Source organism: Equus asinus, chromosome 4, assembly GCF_041296235.1.
Source record: "Equus asinus isolate D_3611 breed Donkey chromosome 4, EquAss-T2T_v2, whole genome shotgun sequence".
Classification (NCBI taxonomy): domain Eukaryota; kingdom Metazoa; phylum Chordata; class Mammalia; order Perissodactyla; family Equidae; genus Equus; species Equus asinus.
This window is the reverse complement of record NC_091793.1, coordinates 37,016,188-37,032,480: the sequence shown is the minus strand read 5'-3', so window position 1 is coordinate 37,032,480 and position 16,293 is coordinate 37,016,188.

Here is a 16,293-nt window from a genome sequence, read left to right as displayed (position 1 = left end):
ACAGTATTTGTTGCTCTCAGAAAATACTTTGCATTTCTTGGGCTCCAAACATTTGCTTACGCTTTTCCTTCTGTGTGGAACATCTCTCTTCTCCCTACCCTGACCTACAACCTACTAACCTATCTGGTTTTTAAGAATCTCTTCCTTGCTCTCATGAAACCTGAACTGATCCTACCAACCAAATGTGAACCCTTATTTGTTCATTGGTTCATTCAGTAAACATATATTGAATGCCTGCTGTGTGCTAGGCACTGCTCTAGGCATCAAGGATTAAATGGCAGACAAGATAGACAGACATAGTCCTGCCTTCGTGGAGCTTATATCCTACATGAGGAGACAGACGAAAATCAAGCATATTAACAAATAAATGAAAAAATCCTAATTTTAGTGAGTGCTATGGAGAAAAACAACAATAACAAAGAAGGAGCTGAGATAGAGAATTTCGAGGAGAGTCTCCTCTACAATGAGCTGTCAGGAAAGGCCTCTACAAGGAGGTAAAAACATAAGCTGAGACCTAAAGAGAGAGAAGTTATACATACAGAGTGGGAAGATCATTCCAGGCACAGGGAATAGAACGTGCAAACGCCATGAGGTGCAGCTGAGTCTGATGTGTTAGAGGAGCAGACCCTTCCTTCCTTTGAACCTCCAGAACATTCTATACCATCCTTTGAATTTTACACTTGTTTCCCTTGGTCATAGTCCTTATTATCATGTTCTTATTCTCGTTTCCGTGCCTTATAATTAGTAAATCCTCGAGGGCCAGAATTGATTCTGATTTGTCTCTGCTTTCCTATGCAGTGCCTAGGACAGCACCGTGCACAAATTAAATGCTCAGTAACTATGTTTCGAATTCCATAAGACTAGAAATTGGGGCCATATTTACTCAGTCCATCATATAATTTTTTACTGAACTACATTTTAATCGAATACTTTGGGTTTTTACCAAAAGTTGTTATAACAGCCATATTAAATTCACTTTAGTATTTGCTATAACATGTTATTGAAAATATTATTCATTATATTATTCAATGTATCCTCTATGAGTTCCTTTTGGGGTTCAGTGCCAGCAAAAATTTTACTTTTGAACTAGTTTGCTTCTACCTTTCTGAACCCAGGATTTATACAGCGAGCTATGTTTCACTTTGCTGTTGAGGGAGCTAGGCAACTAAACATCAATGTGACTGTTTAGTTTGAACAACTAAGGCAACATGTTTATTACACGGTTGTAATATTTGTGTTTTTCTTTTTCCCAGATTCTGACTTTTCTCCTGATAATGGTTAATACCACAGTTCGCCAGGCACTGTGCCAGATGCTTCATATGAATTATCTCGTTTAATCTTTACAACAACTCTGAGTTTTACAGATGAAAAAACTGAGGCTCAGAACAATGTCAAACAAATAGTAGGTCACCCTGGAGCCTGGATTGAACTCAGGAGGTTTGCCTTTATCACTAGGCTATATTTTAACATCTTATCATGTGAGGTGTTGTAAGTCTCCTAAAATAATTTCAGGAAAGAGAAGAAGAAAAACACTTACATATGTTGACATGTACGTATGTATATTTACAGAAAATTATTTGAATTAAATTAAAAACTAAATACTGAAGATGTTGATGAGCTACCTCACAAACCATTATATTTGGTGGTCATAGTGAAATATACCGAGAGTCCACTAACGCTTTGGTTGTTTGATATAGACAAGTAGGACCTAAATGACAGAGCATTTTTTATGCAGTTTTAATGTACAATTAAATTTAAGATGCAAAATATTTTATTTTTAAATTTAATCAGAATATGAGTCTGGATAAAGAATCTTTCAAGCTTTCAAGTTCAAAATGTGGCCTAGTGCACTGCAGTAAATTTCGAAGAGCGAGTTCCCAGCTGCAGTGCAGTAAAATTCCTTAGATAATATTCGCTATGTTTTAATATAAGATTCGTTCCCAGTGGGAATTGGATCAGAGATTCCTGCCTCTTTCAGACACTCAAGTTGAGCTCATCAGGAGAATTTTATATTGTTTAACACTTAAACAACTGCATTCTCTGTCAGCCAAGATTGCTTTTGCATTTTTATAGGAATAATTTATAGCAAGAAGGGAATTATTGGAATTTATTCTCAAGGCAAACGCTATCTTTTAGGGCAGTATTCAAAGCTATCTTTTTTTCCCTCATGTCAAGAGTTTACACCAGCACTAATAAGAAAACAGGACTATCAATATTGAGAACTGAAAAAATTGCCAGCAAAATTTATTTCCTTTCATCAAGTTACAGAGGCGAGAAAGCTCAGTAGGAGAACCTGTTTCAGAAACAAACAAAGCCACAGAAGGAAATCCTCCCAGGGTGTTCAGACTCGTTTAGTGAGAGCAATAGCGTTCCATTTGCAGGAAGAACAGGTGTTTCCCCAGAAAAAAACCTGCAGAGTCACCTTGCCAAGCCAACATACAACTGGAAAATGGCAAAAGCTGGATTACTGAAGAATAATTCAGAAGGAGGGCAGACTATCTGCACATCTATCACATAGTATGTTTTGCCTCTGTTGTTAATATTACCTGATAATGTTATTGAAGGCTTGGGGAGGGGGAAAGAATTGTTTGCCTCTGAGAAGAAAATTTAGCTCTTCTCTCTTTTATTTTGGAGGGGATTAATAGAAAAAGCACAAACCAACTGCAGTGTATTATCAAAGTGGTCAGGATTCAAATGAACACATTTTAGCTTGGCCAAGGGCAGCTGAAAAAGTATGCTTTCTAAAGATAAGAAAATGATGCACAAGATGGTTGCAAAAAGACTCAAGAGACATCAGGGACTGAAAGATGTGCGTGAGTCAGCACCACGAAAGGCTGTACAATTTAGGCACGTGCTCAGCAAAACAAAGGTTTACCGTGCAGGAACTGCAAGATGGTTCTGCCCATGGGCAAACTCTATGTTCTTTTTGGGATAGGCGTGGGGGAGTAACCGAACAGTCTTTTCTAAGTATTCCGCCTGCAGCATGCTTTCCAGAAGTTGCTGGGTATTAGAGTCTGCCAACTCGCCTTGGTGAGTCTTTCACAATCTCATTCGTTATTTTATCAGTCAACTGCCTTTGACTGGGTGCCCGCTAACTGCCAGACACTGTGCAGGGCCGGGAGGATGCAGGGGTGAATAAAAGAAAGAGTTCAGAGAAGGAGTTGGTGTGATCACGTCTCAGGAAAAATTGTCTCATACTACTCAAACCCCCAAGAGCTTATTGGACATGAAAGAGATTCAGTCACTTATAATGAAAAATTTTAAGGACCTGGATTGTGAAGTGGGATTCCCTTTTGATAAACACCCACTACCGAGCCTAAATTACAAGTAAGAAGACTCTTTGGGAACACAGATTTACAGCAAAGGCTGTAACAAAGATTCGTAACATGATACCTTCTCCAAGGAAACTTTCATTCATTTCTCTTGAAATCAATCCCCCCTTTAATGAATATCTTCTCTTTATCCTTCGGCTAATAATTCTGTTTACTCTGCTTATACTTATTTTCTCACCTACATCTCTGATTCTTTCATATTTGCATAGTAATTAAGAGCACAGGCTTTGGAGTGAAGGAGACCTGGGTTTGAATTTTAGCTCAGCCACTATGTGTGTGACATTGGACAATTTGCTTATCCTTTCTGGGTTTCAAATTCCTCATCCCTAAAATGAGAGCAATAATAATACCTGTCTCATAGGATTATTATGAAAATCAAATGAGATATTATATGTAAAACAGCTAGCCCAATTAGTTATAACTAACATAACTATTATCTTCTGAAAGGAAGTATCTGCTCTCATATTCAAGTGGTATATAATCTTTTGGATTTCCCAAAGTCCCATTTTTTCCAATATTGTGTTTCAATTTAATATGTAATTTATATTCTAAAAATAAAATAACAGCACTATGGAAAACTTGGAAATTAGAAGGAAAGAAGTAATAATTCTTAATTTTGCCTTCCTAAACCAACCATTACAAATTAAAATCATTCCTGACAGTGTATTTATGGATATCTTTACATTGCAGCTAAAGTGCTTCTAAGCATAACATCCTTTGGCTTCAGATGCATTGCTCTATTGTTTGGGGATGTGAAAGCCAGATTGCTTACTGTGTACCCTGTTGCTGGCTCATGGCAGCTAGCAGGTAAAGAGCTGAAGAAACGGCTTTCTATCTCTCTACACTGAAAATACACAAGACAATGAGATGGTTTTGTTCTTGTTACTTGTTTGGGGTTTTTTGTGTGGAAGATTGGCCCTGAGCTAACACCTGTTGCCCATCTTCCTCTTTTTGCTTGAGGAAGATTGGTCCTGAGCTAACATCTGTGCCAGTCTTCCTCTATTTTATGTGGGCTGCTGCCATAGCGTGGCTCAATGAGTGGTGCTAGATCCGCGCTAGGGGTTCCGAACCTGTGAACCCCAAGCACAGAAGCAGAGCCTGCAAACTCAACCACTACGCCACCAGACAGGCCCCTCTTTTGTTTTGTTTTGAGAAGAAGCCCCAACTTGGAAAGGCTAGAATTTTCCGACTTGCCTTTGCCCCAACACTTCCTGTCTGGAGGCTTCTAATTGCATTGCTAGACAAAAGAAGCCATACACAAGCCTTGTGCTTTTAAATGGTCAAGTTAAATTATGGCTTGGAGTAAAGGAATAATATGGAACAAATGCCTTTGCCAAATGATACAGTCTGCTCTGGCCTTACTGACATTTCGTCTGTTATTTTGAATCAGAACATGGAAGAATTTGCAATTATGCCATTCTCTTCAGCAAAAAAGTGCCAGTCATTTTCTGATGTCTATCTTTTAAATATGTTTTGAAAAATTTTTAAAGAATTTTCTTTTATGAGCTCCTGTTGGAAATCTTAGAGGCTCTGAATTGCTTGAAATGGTATAGAGTTACTTCTTCAAGTAAAAACTCTTATTGCAAACAAAATTTTGGAACTACGCTGCACGTGCAGTGTTTGGCAACACATCTGGTTTTTCTGCTTTGATGAAGAAAGAAGCTCAAAGTGTCACTATGAGTCATGGCTTTCTACATCACCTTGCATAGGCATCAAAGCCCTTGCCAGTAGTCCTGAAGAACTTTTACCTATTGTTGCAGAAGTAATCAATTTCACCAGACTCAGGGCTTTGACTCTTTGGAATTTAAAGAAATTTTTGTCAAGAAATGGAATCAGAATACAAAGTTATTCATTGGAATTCACTCCTAAAATAATTCCATAGGGAAAAAGTCATTTGCACTTTTGATTTATTTGATCACGTGAATAAGGTAAGGCTTTTTACTCAGCATAAGATCGTGAGGACGCTATTTTGGAAGCTAACCAAAACACACACACACAAAAAGCCGGTGAGCGCTTTTGGCCAAGTTGCCACCGTGGGAGAAGAGACTTGAAACAGACAAATATGAACAACCTTTCCCAGGCTGGAGGAGCTTCTCTTGGCTCCATTCAAGAGTGATGAAACTTGTCAGGTTCTCACAAGGCAGAAATCTACAGACACCCGGAAACACTGCAGAACTTCTCCAAAGGTTAGTGATTTGACTTTAAACTTGAAATGTGGATTTTAACCATTTTCTTGCTGACATATACAGCATGGACAATGCTGATTTTGTAAAGATGATCAAATTCATTTTTTTTTTTGACGATCGAATTCATTGACCTGAGAACAGAGGAAACCATGCAACTGTATCATCTTGAAGAGTCCTAGAGAAATGCAGTGTGTCTTTTTTTTTTTTCTTAAAGATTGGCACCTAAGCTAACAACTGTTGCCAATCTTCTTTTTCTTTTTTTCTGCTTTATCTCCCGAAATCCCCCCCGTACATAGGGGGATATCTTAGTTATGGGTCCTTCTAGTTGTGGCACGTGGGACACCACCTCAACGTGGCCTGACAAACGTTGTTGTGTCCGCGCCCAGGATCTGAACCAGCAAAACCCTGGCCACTGCAGCAGAACACACGAACTTAACCACTCAGCCAAGGGCTGGCCCCCTGCAGCGTGTCTTGACATAAGCTTATCCATTTGCTACAATCTACTTTGTTAATCAGGGTTTCCTTTCACTTGTTGCTATCACAATTCAAAGTTAAAATGTATAGAATAGCACAAATGACAAACGTTATGATGTAAAAACTATTCCATAATTTCTTGTCTTCAAGTCAAACAATGGCAGCCTTCTCATTTAAATTTGCTTTGGGGAAGAATTTTAATTTTGTTCTTTTGCAGTTACACGCTTTGGATTTATTTCAAATTACTTCATTTATGTGAACAAATAAGAATGAGAGAAGGAAAAAAATTTTGTAAGTTTTTTTCTGTGTAAAGGAAATCAACTTCTAATGCAATAAAGCGTGTGCCCAAACTTGAGGGGATATTTATGTGCATTTTTGTAAGAAAATGATGCTTTTCTTTCATCAGATCTAAAGAGGTAAATGGCTCCCTCCCCCAAAACGGTTAAGAATCACAGATGTAATATAGTCAACTCATTTTACAGTGAATAACTGGAGACTCTGGAACATGAATAATTGCCCAAAGTTACATAGAGAGTAAGGGTTAGAACTGGAATTTGAGCCCAGCTCTCTTGTGTCTAAGGCCTCTGTTCTGTGTTGCCATTTTGTTTCCTCAGTGGGACATCCCACAGTCACATAAGAAAGTTCTTTGGAACCAAACCAAAACAAAACAAAAATCAAGCAAAAAGCCTCTGTGAAAATGAAGGCTTTTGTTCCAAATGTGCTACTGTCAGACTTTCCCAACCTTGACTTCCTACCTGTCTAGACCTGCGCTGATTGCCAGCTGCTTGAAAAATCCATCTGCCACCTACCCCATCTTGTTCCTGCCTGTTTTTCTTCTTTAACGACAGATGTCCTGGTTTCAAATCCACTAGCAGACTTAAGCATCTTAAATAACCAACACCAGCCCTCACCTGGGTGTGTCTCTGTTCTCTAAACCCAAACCCTGGCTTTTCCTGTTGTGTCATTTTGCCACGATCTCAACTCTGTATATAACACTGTCTTACTCCATTCAGGCTGCTCTAACAGAATACCATAGACTGGATGGCTTATAAACAACAGAAATTTATTTCTCACAGTTCTGGTAGCTGGGAAGTCTAAGATCGAGGCTCTGGCAGATCCGGTGTCTGGTGAGAGCCCACTTCCTGGTTCATAGCCAACCATCTTCTTACTATGTCCTCACAAGGCAGAAAGGACAAGGGAGCTCTCTGGGGTCTCTTATCAGGGCAATAATCCCCTGCATGAGGACTCCACCCTCATGACCTAGTCACTTACCAAAGTTCTAGTCACTTACCAAAGGTTAATATCATCATTTGGAGGTTAGGATTTAACATATAAATTTTAGGGGGACAGAAACATTTAGTCTACAACAATTTATACTAGAGCTTAGTGAGTTTTGTAGTGAATATCTTGTGACCATATGCTGAAATGGACACTTTGCTTTAAAAAGAAAAAAATGGAAAAACTAGTTTAAAGCCATTTCATTTTCAAGTATATGAAAGTCATACATTTTTTACATTTAATTTAATAAGTGCCTTTTTAATAACAGGAATTACTTGAATTCAAGAATTTTTCTTAAGTTGCTAACCAAAACAACAAAACAGCGTCGAAATTTTGACTCAATCTATAGTTCTTGTCTGCCACTTTGAAAATGGGATAGGCCATTTCAATTAAACTCACTTCTAGTACATGAACAATAAAGAATAACAATATTAGCTATCAATATCAATATCAATATGGTACTGGGAACTCTACAAGCACGCCTCTAGTCCTTACAATTGCTCTGCAAAGTAGAAAGTATTAACTCAAGCTAGAGATGAGAAAATCAAGGTCAAAAGGTAGACTTGTGGGAGCCGGCCCCGTGGCCGAGTGGTTAGGTGCTCGAGCTCTGCTTCGGCGGCCCAGGGTTTCGCTGGTTCGGATCCTGGGCACAGTCGTGACACTGCTCATCGGCCACACTGAGGCGGCGTCCCACATGCCACAACTGGAAGGACCCACAGCTAAAAATACACAACTATGTACGGAGGGCTTTGGGGAGAAAAAGGAAAAATAAAATCTTAAAAAAAAAAAAGGTAGACTTGTTAAGAATGTGCTGTTGATATTATTATATATTACCCAGAATAAATATTTTTTAAAAATTCATATCAAGCCCAACACTTAGGCCCAGTATCTTTATCATTAAAAATGAGTGTAGTTTAGAGGTAGTTCAGGAAAAACGTGTGCCTACTGCTGGGAGCCCCAAGGGCCTTTGTTGGCTGCCAGTCCAATTTCCCTTCTCTGCAAGTAGGAGCCCCTCAGGTTGGAGCAGCTGTGGGTGAAATCAAAGCAGGTGATTTGAGAGGATAAACTAAAATGGAAGTCCTACCTAGGAAATCAATAGTAGATGAGGAAATGATGGCAGAGGCGGCATTAGTTTATGCAGACTCAGCTTGCCCGAAAACATGGCGGTCTCCAGCAATGGAGAAGAGTAATTAATAAAATACTTGTGGCAGCTGACTGGGCAGAAACACAGGGGAGGCCCCACTCCCTCAGCAAGTCCCAGGCACACTTTGGAGAAGACTTTGCAGAGAGGTGGAGAGGGCCCATGAAACACAGGTCAGAATGTATTAGGCAGCCAACAAACAGGATCATCATGAAGACGACAGGAGCTAGTGTTTATCATAACCATAAGTAAAGACGATGATACAAAATTACCTGTACACTATTACAACATACATAAATATGAAATAAAGGCTAGAAAGAAATATGCCAAAATGATAGAAGTTAACGTGTTGGAGTTGAACAGTTATGGGTGATTTTCTTTCATTTCTTTTCTAAACCTTTTGTAATATTGTTATGTTAAAAGTTTTTTTGGAATACTCCTTTTTTTTTCCAAGTAATTTTACTGAGATCATAATGGTTTATAACATTGTGCAGTTTCAGGTATACATTATTATTTATCAATTTCTGAATACACTTTGTCGTGCTCACCCCAGTAGTCTCATTTTTGTCCATGACCATACATATGTGCCCCTTTATTCCTTTTGCCCAGTCTATTGTTATGTTATAATCTTTAAAGAGTTTTTACCCAAAAAAGGTAATGGGTAAAGAGAACATTTAACTAACATTTTTATATTCTTTAAGAAAAAGAGAAAGTTCTTAAAAACCCTAATAATTTTTCTTCTGTTCCTCTTCTGTCATCTTTTCAAAGTCTGTCTTCAAGCTGCCTCTCATTCCAGTTCATTCCTTGTTTTGAATAAAACAGACGACTGCCCCTCAGGCTCCATTATGATGTATGTAGTTTGAGCCTGTTGGGTTTTGCTGGTTTTGGGTGTCACCTGTGTAAGCCATACAGACGTGACTAAATCTGAGTTGGAAGTACGTGACTTGCAAAAAAAAAGCTGAGACATTCAATTTGTAAGACAGCAGAAGGCATGAATCAGATATAAAAGGACAGACAATGTTTCCCAGCTGAAGAAACAGAAAAAACCAAGATGCCAAACTTGGGGAGTAAGGTTATTTTAGAAGGGAAAGTTGGAAACTTGATTCTAGGGGAACAAAACAGATTACTTCACATTTAATGGTCTTACAATATAAACAAAAACTAAATTTATTTCTGAGGATTATTTAAAAACAAATTTGTCAAGGATTTATAGCATATCTCTATTGTGGAATAAAATGCTTAACCTTTCTAATAAAAGTTTAGTACTCATCTTAATCTTGCTATGAATAAACACTAGACCCAAATTTTATTTGACTGTACAGTCATAACTATGCCATTAATTCCTTAAAAACAGGGGCTTAGGGGCTTGCCCCGTGGCACAGCGGTTAAGTTCGCACGTTCCTATTCTCGGCGGCCCGGGGTTTGCGGGTTTGGATCCCCGGTGCGGACATGGCACCGCTTGGCACGCCATGCTGTGGTAGGCGTCCCACATATAAAGTAGAGGAAGATGGGCATGGATGTTAGCTCAGGGCCAGGTTTCCTCAGCAAAAAAGAGGAGGACAGGCAGTAGTTAGCTCAGGGCTAATCTTCCTCAAAAAAAAAAAACAAAACACACACACAAAACAGGGGCTTAGGCAGTCACCAAATAACGCCATACAGACAAGATTCATAAAGAATGGGATGGCCCATCTACAATTTGATAAAGGACTAGTGGCTGTTTCAAAATGTCCTGATTCTTTTTTCTTTTTTTTATTATCTGTTTCTCAAACCACTCACATAAAGAGAGGCACCTGCCTTTTGTCTCTTTATATAATAGAGTCACTGTTTTTTAAGAGTGGGTTACTATTAATAACTGAATTACTATGCATAAACAACTGGCATTTGAAATAAACATATCAACAGTTATAGAAAGAGCAGAGATAGCCTGCCTACCCTCCAAATTCTGCCTAGTCCTATGGTACTCGGTCAAACTCTGTGTTGTGCATTCCATGAAGCCGGGGATTACCACTTAAGGTACTTCTGCAATCTCTGTAGCACTCAATGCTAGATTCCTAATTAGTCACCAATAAGCACTTGTTGCCTTGTGCAAGCAGTGTGACCTGCCTTGATCTCCTGCTCCCTCCACTTCTCCCAGCTAGAAGTCCTCCTCTTTCCCTGAGCAGCATATTTGAACTTTCATCTTAAGCTCCTAGTTCTTTCTGAGTTATGGTCAAGGCCTTCTTCTGCACTGATAGACACTAAGCCCTTTGAGGACAGAGACACTGCCTCAGTAGGAATAGCTTTCTATTCTTTACAGTGCCTGGTACATTGTAGACACCAAACACATACTGGTTGAAGGAATATTTGAAAGAAATGATAGTTGAAAAGTAAATATTAGAGACGGAAAACTTCTAGCTCCCAACCCTAAAATTACTTGAGTATCTCTGATAAAATAAATTGAGGTTTATGGTTGTATTTGTAAATACAAAGTATAGAAAATAGATAAATAAGAATCTCTGCTCATATGTTTTGTTCTCCCTACAGGAAAATCTTTACAGATCACAAAGTATGTGTGTCTCATTCATAATAACTATTATTGACCCCTCACATTCTGAATAAATAATGCTTTTGATGAAATACACTAGGGTATAAACATCTAATTCTTTTCTAAATGGGGCTGCTAATCCTCCAGCAAAAATGTTTGTCTCCATTCCCTTTTTCTAAATATTATAATTCTTCTTCTTAGAAGACAGATTATTTCTCTTGAGCATTATAAACTTAGATCTCTGCCTTCCTAGATGCATTTTCATCTAAGTATTTTTCCATGACTTTTATAGTCATGGTGTGCAGGAGTAGAAGGAAGAACACTAACATTTATTCATTGCCTCTTCAGTGCCAAATATTGCATTAGGCACTTTTATATTTGGTATTTCGAGTCCTCATGAAAGTCCCTATGAGATATGCCCATTTTACATATGAAGAAAATGAAGTTCAGGGAGATTAACTATCTTTCTCACTGGCTTACGACAAATAGCAGAGCTAAAATTTAAATCCAGGTTTATTCTACTTCGAATCCTATAGTCTTTCTATTGGATCATGCTAAAATTTTTCTGAACATTTACGCATTGTGCCTAAAAGTGGGTAGAAGGTAGTGAATGAATGAAGCATGAATGTAAACAGAAAGACATCTAGTACCTTAACAGTTGGTCTATTTTAAATGATTTGAATTGTCCAGATATATGAAATATCTTTTTTAACAGACTACCTTACTCAAATTTTTATTATGTTAAGAAAATTATCTTTTAAACAATAAAACCAGCCTTTATAGAATGTCCTTGCATTTCTAGGTGTTTGAGAGGTAATACTGAAATATTTGGCGCTTACGATGGCTTCCAATCAAACTAGAATTTGAAGATAGGTCATTATTATGAGCTCTGGAAAGCAATTTTAACTGTGATCTCCCTAATGGCTTTGAGTTTTAGGATGCCCAAAGAAACAGGATGTCCTGCCCAATGGCAGGCCTCCCCCTGCCTAGAGGGAAAGCACCTTTTTTCTCTTTTTTCCTGAGGAACATTCTCCCTGAGCTAATATCTGTTGCCAAACTTCCTCTTTTTTTTTTTTTTTTTTTGGCTTGAGGAAGATTAACCCTGAGCTAACATCTGTGCCAATTTTCCTCTGTTTTGTATGTGGTTCACTGCCACAGCATTGGCTGACAAGTGGCGTAGGTTCCCGCCCAGGATCCGAACCTGTGAAACTTGGGCCACCAAAGCAGAGCACACAAACTTAACCACTATGCCACAGGGCTGGCCCTGGGAAACACCTTTAATTTCACAGATAATTTACATTTCAGGAATATAAAAACAGGAAATATTTATATTCAGTAAACACACAAAATGAACAGCATTCCAAACTTTTTGGATTATTTTCACATTGAGGAGAAGGCGGGAGAAGGGAGCTGACATTTATTGAATACTACAATCTGTTTTAAAAGGATGCTCTAAACTTGCCAGGTCAATATTTTATATAGGGTCCATTAGGTTTCAGGCATGGGTCACTTGCTATTGCCCACTGCTTCACTCTTTTTCACCATGGAGAGAAATCTGTCTTGAAAAATGTAATCTTATTTGTAGCTTTTATTAACTTCTTCTTTGACCCTGAGGCTAGAAACTGTCTATGGGTTAAGTGGTATGACTTCTATATATACTTACAGAAAGCCTGCATTTATAGCATTGTTGGAAAATTCAGACTTGTATAGACAGGTCAGATAGTAGTTTTTGGTTTTTTGTGCGTGTGAGGAAGATTCGCCCTAAGCTAACATCTGTTGCCAATCTCTCATTTTTTGGTTGAGGAAGATTGATGCTAAGCTAACATCTGTGCCAATTTTCCTCTATTTTCTATGTGGGATGCCACCACAGCGTGGCCTGATGAGTAGTGTGGAGGTGTGTGCCCAGGACCTGACCCCGAGAACCCTGGGCTGCCGAAGTGGAACATGCAAAGTTAACCACAATGCCACCGGGCCAGCCCCCAGATAGGAGTTTCAAATGCCATTAAACAGAATAGCATTTTGGATCATTTTTTTTCTCTCTTTCTTTTTTAAACAGTATTATTTAGGTATGATTAACATACAATAAATTACACATATTTAAAGTGTCCAATTTGGTAAGTTTTTGCATATATATACATCCATGAAACCATCACCACAATATAGAAAAAAAGAGCATATTTATCATCCCCACAAGTGTCCTCATGCTCTCTTTAATCCTCCTCTGCCCTGAACCACGCACCACCGATCTCCTTTTTGCCACTATAGATAAGTTTGTATTTTCTATAACTTTGTAAAAATGGAAACATACAGTGTGTGTACCCTTTTGATCTGGCTTCTTTCACTCAGCATAATTATTTGGGGATTCATCCATGTTGTTGCATATATTAGTAATTCATTCCTTTTTATTGCTGAATAGAATCCCACGCTGAGTATGAATATACCACAATGGTTTATCCATTTATTCATTCATTTGCTCCTCTTCTTGGTTCACCCTGCCCTCCTTACCAAAATTGCTTTCTCTGACTTGCAATTTCTGATTACGCCCTTCGCATTTACCCAGGTGTAGTGGACACCCGGGGTTTCTGACTGCTCTGTGTTCCTTCCCTCTTACATCTGTTAATAGCACCCTGCTGTCCCTTGAATTACTGCGTCTCCCCCACTCTGTCTGCTTAGAGGGTGGACATATATGAACCAGGCTGGGCCAATCAAAGTCCTCCCTTGGAATTTTCAGAGTGGACTTCTTTCCTTTGGATTAGGTACTATGAGGGTGTGAACTGAGAGATGCCAGCGAACTTGAAAAGAAGCCTGTGAGAATGAGGTTGGCATATAGATGGAAGCCTAGATGAGCAATGGAGGGACTGTGTTCTGAGGCCGACTTCCTGGATCCAGCTGATGATAACGCCTGGTCATCCATGGCTTTCTGAATTTTAATTAAGTGGATGCCCTGCATCTGCTCTCCTCCATGTTGTAAGAGTACTCTTAGCACATATCACCCAACTGAAGCAAACTCCATCCAGGCTTTAAGGATTGCCTTGGCCACAATGGCAGTTCACTAATTCAAGCTGGGCTAATTAGGGCTAATGTTTGTGCTGCTGGGGATGTTGCTCCCTCTTTTCTGCAAGACTTGGACTAGAAAGTACAGAGCTACAAAGACTGCAGCCATCTTTCAACCTCATGGGTAGATGAGCGAAGACTGCCAAAGGCAGAACCAAAAGGAGAGAAACCAGGTCCTGGGACATTGTGTGGGCAGTTGGATAAGATGTCCCTGGGAGTCTGTATTACCCCTGGTCTTTGCAGTTATGTAAACAACACAACCCCCTTTTTGCATAAGTCATTTGAATTCCTTTTCACCTTGCTTACAAAAGGTGCTTTACATTTATTATCTCATTTAATCCTTACAATTTGGCAGGTATGTTATTATCCTAATTTTATGTATGGGGAAACTCTTGGTTGAGTAACCTACCAAGTATCACAGTGGCAAAGTTAAGACTCCCATCCAATCCAAGGGACTGCAAAGCGCAGTGCCTGAATGCAATACTGCTTCAGAGCTAGAACTCTGCCCTGCTTAGCTTTGAGTTTGCCTATTCTTTCTCTCTATTATGTGAAGTTTAACACTATTGACATTTGCAGCTTCCTTATTGCTGAAATAAAAATTACATTTATAAGGCTTACTTCTTCTTCTCCGCTGCCCCTGCCCTTTACCTTTCTTGTCATCTTTTCCTCTTCCTCATTTCGTATTTTTCCATTTTTCTGATGTTAAATACCAAATATTTGCTCTAGTCTCTTCTCCACAGGTCATATCAACTCTAAAATGATCCCGGGATTCTGCTGGCTTGAGCAAGGCAAAGTTAGTTTACTGAAAAACTTGCCCTTCTGAACTGACAGCTAAAGACTAGAAGGATCATATCTACAAGTCAGTCTGAAGAAACTTCACCAAAACCAAGTCACTGGGTCAAATTTCAAAGATGACAAAACCATAAGGCCACTGCTACTCCCTCCCTTTTCTCATTCTTTAAAAGGATGAAAAAAGGCGAATAATCACTCCACCAAGCCTCTGGGAAAATAACTAACTGCCACATCCTCCTTCTTTTTTGTTTTTCAGATTGGCACCTGAGCTAATAGTTGTTGCCAATGTTTTTTTTCTTCTTCTCTCCAAAACCCCCCAGCACATAGTTGCATATTCTAGTTGTGAATACTTCTGGTGTTACTATATGAGACACCACCTCAGCATGACCCAATGAGTGGTGCCATGTCTGCGCCAGGATCCGAACCAGTGGAACCCTAGGCTGCCAAAGCAGAGCACATGAACTTAACCACTCAGGTATGGGCCCAGCCCGACACAGCCTCCTCCTTAACATGCTTAAGAGGGTAAAACCTCTACTGCTGTAGCTCCCACTTTTCAATATTTTTTTTCTTTCTTTTTCTTCTCCCCAAAGCCCCTTAGTACATAGTTGTATATTCCAGCTGTGAGTGCCTCTCACAACTCTCCTATATGGGACGTTTCCTCAGCATGGCTTGATGAGCAGTGCCAGGATCCTAACTGGCGAAACCCCAGGCCGCTGAAGTGGAGCGTGTGAACTTAACCACTCGGCCACCGGGTGGCCCCTCAGCAATGTTTTTTAAAAATGGGAGGAATTGGGCTGGTCCGGTGGCGCAGCAGTTAAGTTCGCACATTCTGCTTTGGCGGCCCAGGGTTTGCCGGTTGGGATCCCGGGTGCGGACAAGGCACTGCTCAGCAAGCCATACTGTGGCAGGCGTCCCACGTATAAAGTAGAGGAAGATGGGCACAGATGTTAGCTCTGGACCAGTCTTCCTCAGCAAAAAGAGGAGGATTGGCAGCAGGTGTTAGCTCAGGGCTAATCTTCCTCAAAAAAAAAAAAAAAAGGAAAAAAGGTAGGAATTTGTTAAATCTTAAAGGTGGCTTCATGTTGTGCTTCATTTTTCAGGAAGCTCAAATAAGCTGCAAATATATTTTATTTGATCAAGAACCCACCTCTGCTTTTTTTCAGTAGACAGAACATTAATCTAGTTAAGAACAGTTAATAGAACAAGGTTTAAAAAAGAAAGAAAGAAAAACAATTAATCCTCTCTTAGTCTCTTAATCGAGCCCCGTATGGAGCCTTACTGGAAGCCTAACACTCGCAAAGCATTTTGTCTGCAAAGGAAGAACAACTTCATTTTAAAACGAAATTGTTTGAAAATTATGTCTTCCTTAACTGCCAAGACTGAGTTTAGTTCCTGGATTCATTTCCCTTGTAAGGACACATGACATCACTTTCCTGAAAGCTTGTCATAATGTGCCCTAGACTGTACCAAATATCTCAGATGTTATCAAGCCTTTATAATTAAATCCAGTGT